This window comes from Eurosta solidaginis, chromosome 3 (assembly GCF_040869045.1).
Source record: "Eurosta solidaginis isolate ZX-2024a chromosome 3, ASM4086904v1, whole genome shotgun sequence".
Lineage (NCBI taxonomy): Eukaryota > Metazoa > Arthropoda > Insecta > Diptera > Tephritidae > Eurosta > Eurosta solidaginis.
The window spans coordinates 3,306,406-3,325,030 of NC_090321.1; the positions used below are offsets into that span (position 1 = coordinate 3,306,406).

Sequence of the window (18,625 nt, forward strand, 5' to 3'; positions counted from 1 at the left end):
AAAATTTATAAATTTCATATGCAAAGCACGCAAACATCCTTTGGGATAAACGGCTTAACTCATTCCGTCGGATGTTAAATTTTTAGCAATTCCCATTAAAATATCAAATAATAAACAAATGTACATTCAAGAAAAAAACGTACCTGAAATGAGGAAATTTATTTTATTCAATCCATTTTTAAGTGAACTTAAAACTTCGGAGAAAAACTTGTTAGTTTTTTACTTGTCTAAATTAAGGGAATCGTTCTTTTGGCGGAAGATCAATCCTATTGTGACGAATACTAGCAACACAACATCTCTAAGCCGATACTGAGCCGTGACTTGTATGCACATAACCAAATTAATCATTATGTCTACCCATATGTCCATACAAGCAGCGGAGAGCAACGCACAAACACATGCATATATCTGAGATACTCCCAAAAGTAGGCGATAATTTGTGCAAGTATCACTCACATATACGCGCGCATATGAGAAGCTATACACCTGCATATGTAGTTATAATTGTATAGCTGACAACTAAGTAAATTCTGGAAACGCCTTGAAGTATGGAACGAGGAAATCGAAGAGTATAAAAGAGCGCAATCTGAGCAATCAGCAATGAGTTTGATTTAAGCACCTGTCGAGAAGTATTAGTATTGTAAAGTACTTGAATAAAGGCCATTTTGCATTATTGACTAGTGGAGTTATATGTATATTCAACAGTTTAGTGATTCTAACACTTTCTTTTCAGCAATTTGTTGTTGTTTTTTTAAGAGGGTTTTGTACTAAGTACTGGTGAAAATCGATGTGTAAACATGCATGTGTACATTAAGAAACTAATGGTTTTAAGTTAACCTGAGCCCGTCCAGGGCTTGAGGTTAAACCACAACAGAGCTAAACTTGCAAGAAGCAATTAATTTCGGGATTTTTGGGAAGATCGGAAACAACTGATACCATCAATTTATTATTTTATTATAGGTTTCTTATTGGCCTGTTATCGACGGGATGCAGATGTGTTAATGTTTTTATGTTGAATGGTTATCGGCGTCTGTTTTATAACGAACCGATGAGTCAGTGATAGCAAATCGATAACACGCCGATAAAAAATTGGTAACGACGTTTTTCTCGATAGGAAAACGATAACTCTTCGATATAAAGTCGATAGCACGCCGATAAAAAAATTGTTGGCACTCCGATAACAAATCTACAGTTTGTTGATAACATATCGATAATTTTTCGAAAAAAATTCGTTAACGTTTCGTCAATAAATTGATTAAATTTTAATATAATATTTGATATAATAAATAAATTGATACCACTCTGATAACAAGTCGATAACTTTTTGATAGAAATCAAAAACATTTTAATAAAATGTCTACATCGTTTCAATGAATATTCGATAACTTTTTCATAATGAACTGTTAACTTTTCGATAAGAAAACTACAATTCGTCGATAAAAAATTGATAACTCATCCATATTCTTTGTTATGAATATAAAAATTATAACACTTCGATAACAAATTGATAACCATTTATACTTCGCCAAAAAAACACCCAAAACAAGACGAAAATTCGTCGATAAAAAATGGATAACACCCCATAACTCGTCGATAGAATTTAGTTATCTAATCGTTTCGCTTATATCAACTTTACCACGTACGTTAGAGTGCAGCGACTACACTTACGCTTACATTCTGTAATCCCCCATGTAAATTCACTTTGAAAGACGTTCACGTTTACACTATGCTTCCGCATCAATTCTCGATTCCCCCAAACCGTGAGCAACGATGTTTACACATACAAAATTCAAATGTACAAATAGAGATATTCTCGTCTTACTTGATTTGTAATGTTCCGACAAAAAAGACCCCTCGAAGCAATTCCATGTAGGTGTCATACGGCTCAAGACCAATATTTGACTTGATAATTGATTCCGTTGTACAGAAAACCTGTTTAAAGCCAGTTTGGAACAAATTTGTTTGGTGCCCCATTGCCCGAAACACCTGCATGAATCAGCAAAAAGAGTAAAGCTAACGGAGTAATTGGTTTTCCTTAGTTTACTTCCATTTCGTTTATAGTTGTTGCCGGTGCGAGAGCGTTGACCAATAACTGGCGGAAGCACCACTCAAAACAGCTCACGCGTGCAACTTCACCGTTCGATCATTTACTTTACCTGCGCAGGTCATAAAATTTGGTGGCTCTGAACAATTATTTACTTGCCACTCGCACGTGAGCACGCTTCGAATGTAATAAATTTAAATAAGTGCGAAAATGTGAATCGATACGAAATAGGGTAAACAGGGGTACATTTGGCTTTAAGTAGCTCTGTCATTGTCCACTTTTTCAATAAAATTTAAATGGAAAAAATATGGATTTTGAACATATATGTAATACTCCTATATTGCTACAAAAGGGTAGGTACATTCCCAAACAGAGTGCCGATATATTGCTGTTTAAACGTTTTTGTTTTTGTATTCAATAATCGAATGTACCTAAATTTGAATTTTTTCTTGTCACACTTATGCTGCTACAATCACAAAAATTTTATAGGCTGTCTTGTTTTGATTTCGAATTCAAAACACATTGCGAGCACATTGCGATTAGCAATATAGGTGTATTACATATATCGTTAGCTTAATGTGAAAATGTGCTAAGTCACTTTTTTTGAAAAATTTTATTTTAATGCAGTTATAAAACTGAATTCAAAATGCATCGATCACAAAAAAAATGTTTTTATTTTTCATTTTTACGTGCTTTGGGAAATGATTTGTAAATGTGCTAAGTCGTCAGTTGTTAAAAAGAATCTGCTAAGTCGACCTGTTAATAATATTAATCTGAATTACTAGTAATTTCATTATGCGCGCATGCTTTGTTGTTGATGTGTTAACAATAAAGACACCACCCGAAGGCTTTGGGGAGTGTTACCGATGTTGATAGTCCTTTGCCGGGTATACATAGATCCGGTACGTCCCGGTAACAAAGCACTATTAAGGTACTAGCCCGACCATCTCGGGAATGATTTATATGACCACATTAAACCTTCTAGGCCATCCCGCCCCCCGCCCCCTAGTTCCATGAGGAACTTGGAGTCGCCAGAGCATCGGCTGTCAATGAAACAGGATTCGCCATGGTTAGGTGAGGTTGACAATTGGGTTGGAGAAACTATATATTGCGCTGGCAAACCCTTGAGAGGGGTTGAAATTGCATTCACCTAACTGAGATATGCCTTTGGTGTTTGATAAATACTTTGCACTGACTATAATCTACTTCAGTTCTTACATGTCGATAACTACATGCTTTCTTACAGACTAGATAAAAATAGAAAACAATTCAACCTTAAACTTATAAATTGATTTGCTAGATGTATAGTCCTAGTTATAGGTTCATTCATAGCATAATTCGTTTTATGAGTTATTTCGATAAATAATCTATTATGCCGGAGATCACGCAGTGGAATATTTGGAATGAACAAATTAGAGAAATCAGAGCAATTCGTGCTAAAGTTTGTTACATTATAGGCAAGGATGAGTGAGATAAAAGTTCTTCTGTCATGCAAAGCCTGAAGACCAAGCAATTTGTGCCTGCTGGTATATGTTGGCAGGCCGTCTGGGCAGTGAAGCATACGTAATGCAATTTTTGTAAATATTTTTTGAACTTTCTCAATTTTATAGGAATTAGATTCATCGAAAGGATTCCATATTATTGAGCAATTCTGACCAAGGATATATAAAGTGCCTTCAACGTCATAGGGTCTTTAAAGCCACTGGTATTACGCCTACTGAACCCAACCATTGCAACAAATTTTGAAACAATGGAGTCAATGTGACTAGAAAAAGAGAGTTTGGAGTCAAGAATTACACCCAAGTCTTTACTCTCTTGACAACGATTAATACATTTAGCATTTAGTTTGTAGATAAATTATGTGGCAGTTGTTATGGAATATGTTATGGAATAAGGCACAACACAGCATTTGTTTGAATTTAAATATAAATTATGGTCTGCGCACCAGCAGGAAAAAGAATCAGATCAGAACCGTTAGGAATAGTTTGACAAATAAATAGTATTTTTTGTGAAATATATAGTTTTAGTGTTATATTCGAATCATTAAAGGGGAACAGTTATGGGGAAACATATTGAGAAAAAAGTGCTAAGTCAGCAGAAAAAAATTGTTTTGAGTGCAGAAATTGTGCTAAGTCATAAAATAGCTGCTGGGTGGGCATACATGATTTTTATTTATCTTTTTCAAAGCTTCTACACTCAAAAGTATTGCAACTAAGGTATCCTCCTTCACAGTTTGAAAAAAAAAGAGGTTATTTCAAAAATTATTCATTTTTTTTCGTCTCCTGTAAAATTCGTAAAAAGTGACATCGCACATTTTCACATTAAGCTAACGATATATGATTTTGAATAATAAATTATTCTGCTGTACTCAGCCTTATTTTTGTTTTATTCTGATTTTTGTTTTATTCTGATCAAGTGAGAAACTGATGAAATATTTTACTGCGAAGCATTTGGTTTTTTGAAAACATTATACTTTTATTTTAGAAACAACATTTTTGTCCGCTGAAACAGACAGGATATCAGCTTTGTCTGATTCGGACCCGAATGAGAGTTGTTTAAATGGTTTTCGCTGAAAGTGCCACTGCCCCTCTCTTCTCTATTCAATGTATCAAATTTCTTAATTCTACATACCTCAACAGATTCTTGATTTCACACATTTTCAGCTTAACTTCCTTGATGTACTTCACTGTGTTTCCATGTCCCTCACAAAAACCACAATTTGTTCTCCTGCATATCAAACTTTGCGCAATCTCGCATTCTGTCTCTTACCATCGTTGCTAGTTTGCATTTTGTAATAAGTTGATTTCCCTGTTGTCCTGTTGTTGTTGTCGTTATCATTTTACTTTTGACTTTGTGGCAGCAACAAGAAGTGCAATATTTTGTACCTCCAGTACTTATCTGTAGCGACTTTCTAATGCATATTTTTGTCGTTACACAACTTTTTTGTTGTTGTTACTAATACATTTGTTATAGTGATATCGCTAGTTCTATGCGTAGAGTATTTCCGTGTTTGTTGTGATACAAGAAGAGATCTTCTTCACCGTCTCCTTGGCTGCCCGTCAGTCGAGTAAAATATATAATAGCGACAGTTTCAAAGCACCTTGGTAAGTTTGAATGTTAATTAAGAGCCTTCTAGTCATACTTTCATCAAAACACATATATGCGTTTGCATTTATACTAAGTTCTCATCGTAGGTAATGTAATATAACTTCCTTACCATCCAATAGCTAGCGTCTAAGGAATGAAAGAGTTTTGTAGAGGCTGATATTTTCGAATAGAGACCTTATAATAATAGACTTTTATTGTTGAGCCAGTACTGTCATCCCCGGAACGCCTAGCAGTGAGTCGCCCCAGAAACTTAAAAAATTTTTTGGTCCATGATAAATGTTTATAGAACAAACGAGCAATTTTCTTATGTGGCAAAGAATGCTGTTTCCCAAATTGAGTAAAATATAGTTCTCAACTTGTACTCAAGTGTGATTCTGTAATTGCAGTATCATGAAAATAAAACAAAACATATATAAATTATATCTAATTTATGACGCTTCATTGATTCAACCAACTTTTTTATTTCAGAACTGCATACAGCTTTTGGTGGTGCCACCATGGAGATTATTTTTTTAATTTCAACTTCACCTCAACTCACTATTCAATGTGTGATATCAACTGGACATAGATTTGAGAACTATAAATTTCTCAAAGGTTGGATAGTGATTGGAGGACGATATTTGATATGAACTTGAGAACTATAAGGTTCAAGAATAATTAGAGAATGATGTTTGATATCAATTGGTATATTTCGCGAAGGCTGGAGAAATATTTTTTCGATATTTGTTGGGAAGTACACACATACATAAAAAAAATTGATACAAAACTGAAAATACAGTTTAAATAAAATTTTTATTGTCTTTTATTACTCAAGATATGAAGAATATAGCAAGTAAGGGTGTGAATAAATCAGCGTATACGTGTTCGGCTTTCAACCCCAGCTTATTAAACACCATGCGACTGCGAAAGTATTGAAACATGATCCCAACATACATATAGCCTAAATAGTTCTCAACCAACCTCCCTAAGGAGGACTGGACGATAATTGCCGTTGGCAAAATGATACTTACACGGTAGCAGTTTTTCTGCTGGTTAAAGTCTAACATTGACTTTGAGGCTTTCCATGCTTTCTTATCTGCAAAAAAAAATAAATAAATGTTTCTATGCCGACTCTGAGTGGCATCTGCTACTGACAAAAGGCTTGCAAATATTCAATCGAAGGGCTTTCCGCACAACTGCCAAGCAGAAAAATTTTCTAAGGTATTTTTAATATTTGTTATCCCGTCTCTCCAGTCGGGCCAGTCTTTGACTAATAAGGCCAGCATACTACCAGACACCAAGGCGGCCGCCATCTCAACATTATTTGAGCATAAACTAAGTATGAATAAAGAATAGCTTAAGATTTATACCTAAATGGTGCCAGTGTGAACATGGTATAAGTGAAACCCATGCACGTATGCTAACTTTTCTCGTATTTACCTTTTGGCGCTTTTGGTTCACAAACAAATTCCATGGCCAGCTTCAACGCCACTGAGTTCATTGAATTCTTGTTAGAAAATTGTGTATTTGTTGTTGTTATTACTATCACTGTTCTTTCGTTTGGTTATACATTTTTCAAGTGTCAGTAGTTTGTTGTTGTTTTTGGTGATGATCTGCTCTTGTACTTGTTAGTTGGTTGTCTGTTGGAAACTTTGCTACACTCATAAATAATTCTCAAAAACAGGTTCCCTTTGGTTTGGGCAACCACTGTCACTGTCAGCCAGCACTCAAATGCGGATGCCCTTGTTCTTGTCAGCGGCACCCGCTTTGCAGCAGCTAAGGTTGCACTTTCGAAACGAATGTTGGTAGTCATTAAATGTTATTCTGTTTTTATGGGCAGATCTTTGGCGTGACCAGCGCCATATGCAAGTTTTCATGTGCTCAAATAGATATTTGATCAGTTTTCAATCTAGATTCTAGATATTCGTTTTGGTTGTTTTTATTTCACATTAGTTGTTTTCGTGTTTTTCATAGTCCTATTGATTGCGCCACATTCTCTTCCTGGTGATTACATTATAAATTGGTTTCCAGTATCTACATACTAAAAAAAAATAGGCTTGAATAAAATGTTTATAATCATACCTTTCATATGTGGTCCATTCCAAAATTAAAAATAAAAGTCAAGAACTGCTTAGGTAAGGTAAGAAAAAAAAATGTATATACAGAATCATATAGTTTTGGTGTTGTTGCTATGTGGAGAGCACCATTACTGCGTTAAATATAAAACTACTAAGTTAAAGCAAGCTTCGAATAATTCGGGAGAAAAGATGTCGAAGGGATTTACAAAAGGTGTAGTCAAAACAGCTATTTTCTGTAAATTCGAAACTGGGCTATTAAATTAGGCTAAGTGGTAGCTGTCCTGGTAGGGGAAGCTCACTTGGACAGAATGAAAGTCCGTTGTGATACCAAATTAAATAACGGTGACGTAAATATAGCTACCTAGAGAATCGTTGCGAATTAACGATATATTTTCAAACAAAACCGATCTCAACCTTGGATAAATCCGCCGGAGATCTATGTGAGCTCCGACAAAAATACTTTCACCTACTTCTGTCAAAAGCTGGACAATTAAGCATAAAGTGACTCGATGATTCGGCCTCATCATATTGAGACGTACCGCATGGAATCGCATTGGATAGTACCCAGTAAAAACCCCAATGGCAGATGAGCCTTAGGTTAGGTTAAGTTGAACTAGTAATACAGCCATCTACATCCGGTTCAATTGCACTGGTGCGAGCTAAGAGAGCCGCTTGATAGTTGCCCGAGATATCACTATGGCCCGGGACACAGATAATATTTATCATAAAATAGATCAATGAAATCGAAAGCGAGGTCAGACCAACTTAAGATCGCACCAAAGTTGAACTCAAGGCCTTGATAGACGCCCCCCTCCTTCAACCGTTCCGTCCAAAGTAGTTTTAGGGCCCCTCTGTTTGCTTTACAATCGAGTGGAGATTCGTTTTCGTTTCCGAAGAAACAGATCAGCCAACGGCTCCAACGTTTTAAGAAGAAACGACGAGAGAGATTGGCTTGAAGAACCAAGGTTATGCATGAGAGCTTCTGCCGGAATTTGGCATGAAAATAACCTCGACCGTGTTCCAAGACTTCGGAATATAGCTAAGCCTAAGGAGACTGGGCGTTTAAGATGGTAAATTTTTTGTTTCAACATTATGTAGTGAGAAACAAATAAAATCCGCGAGGTCTACCAACATTTTGTTTTGCCAGTACGAACTATATTTGTTCCATTCTATTTTATATCAATTTGCTTTATGTTATTGCATATTTTAGTATTGGTTTTTTCTATTTTATGTGTTTTCGTGTTTGGCATTTGCTAGCCATTTGTTTGCTACGTGCCGTTAGCTTGTATTGGCAGCTTGTCTATACAAATGTCACATATGCGAGTATTGAAGGAGAGGGGGGGAGGTAAATGTGTATAGAAGAAAACATAAAACAGTCAGCAGCAATTGTTTTTGACGCTGCAATAGCTGATGGGTTAAATGCCAACACTGCAGTCGATGGAAAGGTGAACGCTGAGTTCAGGGTCTGCGAGTATTCAACTGAATTGTTGTTGTTGTTTGTACATTTGACTATAAAATAATTTTGTATGCAATTGCATTTATTTACATATGCACATTTATGTATGTATGTATAAACAAAATGTATCTAGGTAACATACTTTAGTAAGTAAGAAATGTGTAATGAAGATCTATTTTTCTCCAGCTTTAAAAGAATTCAATTAAATTTATAAAAAAAATGTCCTTCAGATTATCGGGACTAAGTTGGGGTGATTTTCGGGATAAACTCGTGACTATTTGAAGACATTTCAGGACTGTGTTCGAAGGCATTTCCAGATTATTTCGGAAATGTGTTCGGAATCGTTTCAACTATTTCTAAATTATTTCAAAATTATTTGGGCACCGTTTCGATATTATCTTAGGGACCCTTTTGGAGCTATTTCAAGATTTTTTTGGAACTTTTGGCGATTGTGATCGGGGTATTTTCGAAACTGTTTCGCATTAGTTTCTTTTTTCTTTTCGTAATATTGCTGAGGCAATTTCGTGATCATTTCGAGCTTCTCTCCGTATAACTTCCTAATTTTTTGGGGGCTATATCAGACCTTTTCGATACCGAAAACTGTTTGAGAATTATATTTGAAGGCTTGCTTTGGGATATTTGCGAACTATCTCCGAATAATTTTTATATTATTGTTGGAGCTATTTGAAACGGGATCGTGTCCTTGAAAGAAAATATATATCCTGTGTATCCTTCCACAAAAGCAAACATCCAGACATTCAAACTTTCGTAATAACAAAACTGATCTTCATTTAACAATTTTGGAAGTGTCTTCAGTTTTCGGATTAATTAAAAGATAACTTCGAGACTTTAACCAGATTGTCTAAGCTTTGGTGATTCGGTGGGCGAATTGTTTTTTTTATAGTTATACTAGCAGACCCGTCAGACGTTGTTCTGCCCTAAATTTGATCTACCTGCATACATTTTAATAAGCTTTTTCCGTCTAACTCTGCCCTCCCCCCTCTTCACTTTTTCCTTATCCTGTTATTCACTCCTCCCTCCGTCTTTTTCGCTTCATCTATCTCTATCTTCGTCTCACTCTATCTCTTCTCTATCTAGTGCCCTTCTCCTTCCCTCTTTTCCCTTCTCTCAAGTGTTTCCCACTCTTGTTAATCCCTTATTGCCAGTCCCAGAGGGTGGTATACATTTTGTTCCAGTCCCATTCCGAGTCCCAGTCCCACTCCGAGTCTCAGTCCCAGTCCTAGTCCTAATCCCATTCCCAGCCCGTCTCTGGTCTACTTCCCGGAAAAAAGGATCGTAAATACTAACATGTATAGGCAAATTTATATACCAAATTTCAGGCAAATCGAATAGGACGTATGTATGTAAATAGGTTTGTGGGTATTATTAATTCATGTCTTTATTACGGCTTCGCATGCATATTTATCAGTTTTGCCAGGTTGATGCGACTAAATCGAATATCACAATGAAAATTACTGTAAAGCTCTCATCAACAGCTTTCATTTGATATCCATATTACACACACATTCTAGGGGTATCCGGGTCCACGTTTTGGCCTATATCTCGAGACCCTAGTCACCCATGGGTACGAAAAATACCCCGTATCAAAGTACTCATAAACAGCTTCCATTTGATACCCATATTGTACAAATATATCCCACGATTACCCAGGTCCACGTTTTGATCTCAATACCCTAGCCAGAACGGGATAAAAAGTATCCTATGTCTGTCTCCTGGTTCTAAGCTACCCCTCCACCAATTTTCAGTCAAATCTGTTCATCCGTTCTTGAGTTATAAAGAGTGTAACTAACACCACTTTCTATTATATATATACTTACATCACATTAGAAACTTCAAAAATAACATTATTTCTCCACTATTTAATGGATGTTATTATACATACTTCCTCTTCAATCACTCTATCTATTAAAAAAAGCGCATCAAAATCCGTTGCGTAGTTTTAAAGGTTTAAGCATTCAAAGGGACATAGGGACAGAAAAAGCGAATTTGTTTTATACTAAGTATGTACTGATAGTGATAGTGATACATGCAAAAATACCAAAAAAATTAAACTTTTGTTTAGGAATTTTACGGAAATGTTCTTAATCATTTATGTTGCATTAACTTGGCAACAACGCATAAATATGTCAAGCTGATATGATATGAAAATACATAAGTACATACATCCATACATATAAATGTACTCCCGAAGTTAAATAACGCATCGAATTCTATGTATGAATGTTGTGTCGCATTATGCCTCACTCAAAAGCAATTAACGCGGACAGTTCACAGCGAACAAACACACATACGCATTTTTTGATAAAAATGTTACTTTTGCTTAAACAATTTGGCTGATATAAGAAAGAAATCAAGTATTTTTTTTGATGCAGATCGAAGGTAAATATTTCAAAGTTTTACTGAAAAGTAGAATTTTTTAAAACCATCCATCCGTTTATGAGTTCTAGCTGTGTAAACAAAAATTTTATGATTTTTTACTACATTTTGGCAATTTGCCACGCCCCTATAATATATACCTTCAAATTATATTAACTGTACCATCTCACGTAGCTAAGCTTTCAAATGCAAAAAACCGTTTTAAAATCAGAGCATTCTGTGTGAAGTTATGTGCATACTTGTCATTTAGCAACTTTATTTTATAAGATTTATAGATTAAATTGTTATTATTAGTGGACTGTATATTTTTTTATTGTTTAGAGAGAGGTTGCTATGCGCCTGTTACACCTTGTATGTATTCATTGGGGCAAGCACTAGGGGCTCCAAGGTATTGGCTGCGGGATGAGCCACCTTCTTTTGCTTTGAAAACCCCCGTTTTGGGATACAAAATTTAAACTATGTCTTTAGAATATTTCACTAACCAGTTGAGAATTACAAGTACACTCAATGGCTAATGAAACAAACGAACGAAAAAAGTTCATAGTTTAAGTCACTTAAACACAGATCATTTCAGGACTTTTTTGGAATTTTTAGAGTCATATTCGTTTCGAGACTATTAAAAACTATTCTCCACATTTTTTTCTGGACATTTTGCGTCAGATTCACGACTATTTATGGGGTCGTTTTGACACGATTTCAGGATGATGTCAGGGCTATCACCGGCTTATTTTGGATTTTTTCCTTAATTATTTGGGATAATTTAGTGATCATTTAGAATCCATCTACAGATTATTTCACGACTGTTTGTGTTATTGTTTTGGAACTGTTTTCAAAATTATTATGAAGCTATATCACAGTCGTTTTATTTTGTATTTTCTGCATGCAGCCGCATTTTATTAGATGTATGTACGTTCATACCTTGAGCTCCTATTTCATCTCCATATGAAGAATGGCGCGGTTGCGCACTTATCGCTGCCAAGAATGCGGCAGTGTTCATGACAATGTTTCCCATTTTACTACTAATCTTTTATGGATTTAAACCAACAACAAAAGCAAACACCAAGCTAAGTAAGATACGTAATTCTGTTACTCTACTTCTCTAGGCAAGAGTCCGCTAAAGTTTTTTTTTAACAGTATGCGAAATCTCAGTTTCATTCTATTCAGACCAAGCATAAAATATCGGATGCTTGTTGTTAGATTTACTGCTGCTGATTGTTAAACAATATCTGCTAACTTAACTACAACAGCTTTTTGCGGTTGCTATTCTAACTAAGCTTAGCATTCTAAATGTGTGCGAATAAATGTAGATTGAATTTCTTTCGCCGCATTTACGCATTCCCAGATTAAACCAAATGTATTACCGTAGTCTAAGTAATCGTCAAATGCTTGTTGTTTTTGTTGCTTTAACAGATTGTTGTTATTCAAGTTGTATTCGAGTTATTACTTAGTTTTTTCTTTTTCTTCTTCTGCTGGTACCAGAGCGCTCTTGTTGCATTTCAGTTCAAGTTGTTAGAGTGTGAGTTTTAGAACAGCTAGCGACATTTAGAGAAGTTGAATATGCGTTTTCTTCTTCTTCTTTGGCATCATGAAGTCCATAGAAACTCGGATATACAACCGGCCTCAACTGCTTTGCTTGAATCTTTTGTTTTCTTGAGTTATTTTTTCTTCTCGTTTGCCTTGGCTTGGATTAATGCGGAAAATATTGCTTAGAGGGTGAACATTGGATATACAAGAGCTGTAAATGAATATGTTTGTATGTGTATTAGAGGTGGCCATATTGCGCTTTAAGATTTACGAGTGTATGGCTTGTGCTTTTTCTGAAATGCTTGAACAATGGTATTTACCTGCATAGTAATGCGGTAACCATAATATCGTCGCCCGCTTGCCAGAAGAATGAATGTGCCAAAATGAAAATGTTGGGAAATCGAGTTTCAAAGTTTATTGCTCTCTCAAAATTAGAAGAATTAGTTTCTAGTGTAAAACTGTACTTATATATTATACACTCTGCTCGCATCCCTTCTATTATCCGAGATTTAGCACGTTCATTTTTCTGGCACAACAAAAATTTAAAAAGCTGATATATTTTTTGTTAACACATCTATACAAAAAATTAAAAGTAGTCGGATCAGGTTAATCTGCTCATGCTTTCTATGCATTTTGATGCGCTGAATCCGAATAAGCTATAAAAATTGGCACAACAGGTCATGGTATGGCCTTAACCACAAAATACGTAAAAAAATCACATCCGCGGCTTTGACTTATCGAAAGTATGTATGTAAATGAAAAAAGTTACACATTCAATTCAATTTCATATGCACTAATGTGTTTTAATTTAAGATATTATTGCAAATATAGAACTAGTTCTTATTCTCATCAGAATTAGAGTCTTCTGAAATGTTGTGTTCGGGAAAAGCGTTGCCCTCAAGATTTTTATAAAAAGAATGATATTATTTTGGTATAACCAGTTTTTCACACAATTTTTCTAAGTATTTTAGTTTTGATTCGGGAAGAGGCAACGGCTTCGAATAAACCTGTTTGCCTTCAATTAAACAACTATTTTTTTTAGGATATTAAGCGATTAAAAATGTTTCATCGGCATAATTTTTTTGAAGAAAACCAGGCACGTATACCCGAACGATCGAACATACGAATATGTGCTGTTCTTATTTTTCAAAAATTGTTTAGCCATATCAACGAACGTGTCATACAATGTGCCACATTCATTTTTCTGGCTCAACTTTGTGTGATTGAATTATACATTCGTGAAAATGGCATTGCAAATTATTGAGGTTTCCATGTACGTAGGAAGCTCTAGATTTAAGTAGAACCTAGAGAATCTAAAGGGTAATTCAAAGAGGCCTCTAACACAAAATCGGAAAAAGTGCACATTCGTGCTTCTGGCTAGCGGGCGACGATATCATAAAATTTCACTGCGCTGTTTTGCCCAACACTGATCTATACTTTCATACATATATTTGTGACAGATAACGAGGTGTTACATACGAATTATTCACGTCCTCTCAGATATTTGTTTGGGGTACGTGAACGCAAATATGTCTTTTAGGTATTTTGTTTTTTTCTCGTATCTTTTTTGACTGCACTGACATCTTCTACGTGCTTAGGAATGGGAAATATGTGAAGTAGCTTTGTTAGAATGGTTTATGTCTTAAAGCTCATTCATATTTACCTGCATAACGTAATAATGAAGGGAATGAATTCGCAGACGAGCAAGCCCGTACGAGCACCATTGGGTTATTTACTTAGCAAAGCCTAGAGATATGATATTAGGGAAACGGATTTACTGTGGACCACCCGGAATTCTTGTGAGATCTCAAGGTACTTATAACCACGTTGGGATAAGAAAGCAACAAGTTTTCGACGGTGGCGCATACCAACAAGCTCCCTCTGCAGAAGCTGTCAGGATAACGAGAAAGAGGTGTCGATTTATCTTTTTTTTTTTTGCCGATGTCCAAAACTGTAGAAAATACCACTCAGTGTCTGGGCGCATGGGTTTGCTACAGTATGTAAGAGATTGGGAAGATGGATCTTTAGCTTCTACTTAAGTAAGGCTAATATTCAGCCACATTGGGCTCGCTGAGGGCATTCACAGAGGACAAAACACCTCTGTAGTTTCCATGCACGCAATCTAAACTCAACCTAACTTACCTGCATAACTATTAAGGTGCGCATTAGGAATTAGCCAATTCTTCGGGGAGAGGGTAATGAATGGCGCATATTACGCTTTATTCATCTGCTAGATCTATTTAGAACACTAGCACGGACTGAAGTATGCGTGGATGATCAGCACATATTATTTGTATGGGAGGCAAGCAGATGTACGACCAGTGCTCTAACATTTTTTTTTAATCTAAAAAAAATTAACTAGGCTACATCACGCTGTCTTTGCAATCCTAGGTCTAGCAAGATCATGATATGTAAAAACGGTTCGGCACACGATTTTAAAAGCCGAAAAAGATCTTCATAGATGGGTGATAGAGTCAATAAACGCTCTCGAACTGTCGCTTTATTATCGAGTATAAATTTTCTGTCGATAACAAAGGTCACCGATGATTTATCGACTTTTTGCAAAGAGTTATAACATTTCTATCAAAAAGTTATCGATATAATATCGAAAAAATAACAATTATCTAGGGAAAACTTATCGTTATGTTACCAAAAAGCTATCGTTTTTGAGTGTTGCCAATTTCTTGTCCGAGAGTTGTTGATTTGTTGTCGAAGAGTTATTGACTCACAAAATCGATGAAATCGGTAGCTTGTCGCTACCAGGCCGATAAGAAAGCCAATGACAACGATAACAATTAGCTATCGCAAGTGTGACGATAATGAAACAATAACTTATCGCTATCGTTTTGTACCGATAGGAAACTGACGAAGAACTTCCCGAAACTTGTTTTTCCCGTAAAGTTACCTCTGTTGTGATTAAATTTCAACACCTGGGCGTGCCTGAAGTTAATGCAAAAACATTCTTTTTTGCTAGACGTACACCTGTATGTTTACCCATCGATCTTCAATACTAATTGGCACTCACGTCCTTTTTTATCTTTCATTAAATTTCGCACTTCCCTAAAACAGATTGTTCGCATATTTTATTCATTATTCCCCATACCCTTTCATTAATTTTATTTTGCATAGCACGTTGTCACAATACCTCTCTAACTCTAAGCTTAAAACATACTCACGCGTGTTGTTCCTATTCAAGGTCAAGGTAAGCTTTTGCTTAATAGCTTCACTTCATTTTTATAATTCCATTTATTCCAGTCTACTAAAACTTTAAGTGCGATAATTATATAGCAAATTGTTGTTAGAGTTATAGGCATATAAGTCATTGCACCAAAAAAGAGGTGTTGCCCTGCTTTAACCGCTTGGTGCTTCCTTGCCCGAAGCGCACAAAGAATTGATGATCTTTCGTAATTATTACTTTTGGAAATTTTTTTTGCGCTGAATTTCTGGCTCACCGAGTGAGTATTAGGCAAGCTGGCAATTATACGAATTATGACATGCTTCAGTTTTTAGGTTTTAATTGATTAATTTCAATTTTATCTCAATTGGTGGGCTGGATTTCGGTAAGATGAACGCTGTCTGCTACAATACTGATTTTCTGAGTCACTAAACTTGTGGGAAATTCCGCTAATGTTTGGCGGTTTAAGTAAGTAACTGGCAGCGAAAGGTGTTCGTGTTAAACTACAGTGCTCACTTGTTTTTGGGAATCGGCAGTGAGTCGGTTAGAAGTATAAATATCGGCATAACAAGACTCCAGTATCCAGACTCCATTATTCAACATTGGTAGTCTCCTCACCTAAAAATGTAAGACCAGATTGATCACGGCTCAACTGACAAAAAGAATGTCACAAGTGTCAAGACGTACATGATCTAACATGTCAAAAGTCTAAGTCGCGAGAACCTCGAATTTCCATTGATGCTCTTTACTTTCCTTAGTTTACTTTATTTGCAGAGAAAAGTAAGCCCACTTCTGGGTTAAACACCCCATGGACACATGTACTCTATGTCTTTATTGGCCGACCTCTTAAACCTTCCCAGTTAACATCAAGACTTCATGAAATTCTAATAGACTTGGTTCAAGTATTAACACAATTTCACTAGCTCTGCGCTAGCGTATTTCAGTGCCCAGCGCATGAAAAACTGCGCTATTACCCACACACGAAGACAAATTTTTGTTAATATGAGCAAAATTGGAAGAGGCAGTCCAAATGGAAGATATTTCAATCAGAAGGCAACCTGACACCATGATTTGTCCGACTTAAGCATGGGTCGGGAAAAATTTGCTTTTAAAACAAAAATATTTTATTAGGCTTACAAAGAGCTCTTACTATGCAGACAAAGCACCCGCATAAATCACATTCAAGATTGATGTTTTCTCCCTGATTTTCAAAACCATATTTTTTTTTGAAAGTCCGTACAACCAAGGAACAGACAAAATCTTGAATTTACCTCAATCCACCTAACAACGAATCCATTAGCACCAATTCATACTCTCCCATTTAGCAACGTTTTGCAATTTTACCTTAATTTTATCTACCATTAAAGCTATTATCCCTTTAAAAAGGCAGGCATTAAATACTTTGTTGAGCGCAATTTTTTTCAGTCCCTTTTTTTTTATGATGCCCTTTCAGCGTCTTCAAGCTATTGTCATTAGCACACGTCATTAATTTATTTGCACGAATGCCACAAAGTTTCCAACAACAATGCATTAAACTATTTCTCTTTGCGGCTCTTTGAGTGTTGGTATGCTTTTGTAATAGTCGTGAAAGAGTAAGTTGAAAAGAATACGGTAGCTAATGGCCATTCAGTGAATTAAGTCGATTGCTAAGCTTCTTTGGTGCTCTGGAAGGAAATGTGTGGCGGGGGGTGGAAAAAATGCACAAAGAAAATGTGAGTGGCCATGAAAGATCTTTGAAATTAGGGTCGTTGTTAGTGGGCCACTATGGTTAGGCTGGTATATACAACAAATTGTACTTTGGTAAATTAATATTAGAAACGTGTTAATGCCCTCATATGGGACGAAAGCAAATCTATCTCCTCAGAAGAATTTCAGACTGAGGAGTAAACTCAATCATATACAGGTACTACTTTTACGAGTTCTTGAATCTTTTTGGCTGGCCCCCATTCACGCAAACTGTCTGCGGTTGGTCTATGTTCCCAAGTGTTGAACATGGTCACAGTCACCTTCATTCCAAAAGCGGGGAAATGCTCACACGTTCTGCCAAGAAAGTTCAGAAAAATGTGCCTATCCTCATATCTTTTAACAAAGCTGGGACGGTCCATTGTAAGTGCAGATCTACGAAAACAGCTCCTCATTAGGTTGTCAAACTTGTGGAGAACAAAAAATGTGTGCCCTACTTTGCATAGAAGGAGGCATCAACAGTATCTTGCCAGCGTGAATTGAAAGACCTCTCTTAACACTGGGTGTCGAATCGACTGTAGTATAATTCATCAGCAATCTGTTGAGTGGGAGAACTGTGTTGGCGAAGTAAGAAAAGGAATATGGCTCAGAGAAAGGTGAGAAGGGGCACGCCTGCTTTGGCTCGTGGTTATCAATGTTCTGCTGCAGGGCCTTGAGGTTAGGTGGTGTACAATGGTGACTTAGGCGTAAGTTTCTAAATATACAGAAGGACGTTCTAAAGGGTTAACCCCAGACAACTGTCCTCTTTTTATTTATGCGTAGGTAACTGAGGGCTAACTCGAAGGGTGGTGTACGATAAAGTAGTTAAGCTGATTTTCTGCTTTGGTATTCTGGTCTGGTGGAAAGCACTAAACAGTTCTTGCACGGTCAAATGTTTGGAAGCACTCAGCAATGGTGGCCACCGTGGTGTGGTCGTAGCATGCTCCGCATACCACACCGAGGATCCTGGGTTCGAGCCCCCGTTTCCCCCAAAGCAACATCAAAATTTAGAAACACGTTTTTTCAATTAGAAACAAAGTTTTCCTAAAAGGGGTTCGCCACTCTGCAGTGATTTGGCAAACACTCCGAGTGTATTTCTGCTATAAAAAGCTTCTCAGTGAAAAATTATGCCGTTCGGAGTC

The 18,625-nt window shown here is 36.3% G+C and overlaps 1 protein-coding gene across 11 annotated transcripts in view; it reads left to right on the top strand.

Moving 5' to 3' along the window:
- The window catches only part of Pgant9 (polypeptide N-acetylgalactosaminyltransferase 9), a 264,067-nt gene that overhangs the window by 21,553 nt on the left and 223,889 nt on the right, over window positions 1-18,625 (top strand). The gene's annotated exons all lie outside the window — the stretch shown is intronic.